Raw genomic sequence first — 598 nt, 5'->3', positions numbered from 1 at the left:
TAACGCCCTGGGCGTTTGCCCATATTATCCATGTCAGATACCACCACTGTCTGCACCACTAAACAATTTCACATAACAATTAAGGCAATGCCCTAATGGTAAACAACATTCAACTATGAATATTGACCAAGGAGCAACAATCAAGAAGTAACCAACCACAAGGCACTCACCGTGACTGTTCTCACTCTGACCTGCTGCATGAAGCCAGGCTGCACACAGTGCTGTAATGTCTGCCACTATGAGAAGTGAGGAAAACAATCAAAGAGCAATGAGCATGTTCTTCTGTTCTTGTTTTAGTTATTTGCTAATTAAATACATATCAATGTATATAATTAAATAAAATAATAATAGCTACTGCAGTGTGCGCAGAGCATTAAAAGAACAAAGAACGGCTCTCAGTGAGGCTCCAGTCTTATATACTTAGCAAAGAGCCGTTCAGAAGAATCAGATCGTTCCTGAATGTCACATCACTATATTGCAGACTTTTGTTCATAGCGTTGTGCCATATATGCGATACGTCACTCAACACCTCCACACAATAATTCAGAGCAGTGAGTGACAACTTTCTTTCATCATAGATGCAACACGTGTCTCTGTA

This window comes from Poecilia latipinna, unplaced genomic scaffold (assembly GCF_001443285.1).
Source record: "Poecilia latipinna isolate Pla-1442-1.1 unplaced genomic scaffold, P_latipinna-1.0 Scaffold2824, whole genome shotgun sequence".
NCBI lineage: Eukaryota > Metazoa > Chordata > Actinopteri > Cyprinodontiformes > Poeciliidae > Poecilia > Poecilia latipinna.
The sequence above is the reverse complement of the archived record's forward strand: the minus strand, read 5'-3'. Positions refer to the sequence as shown.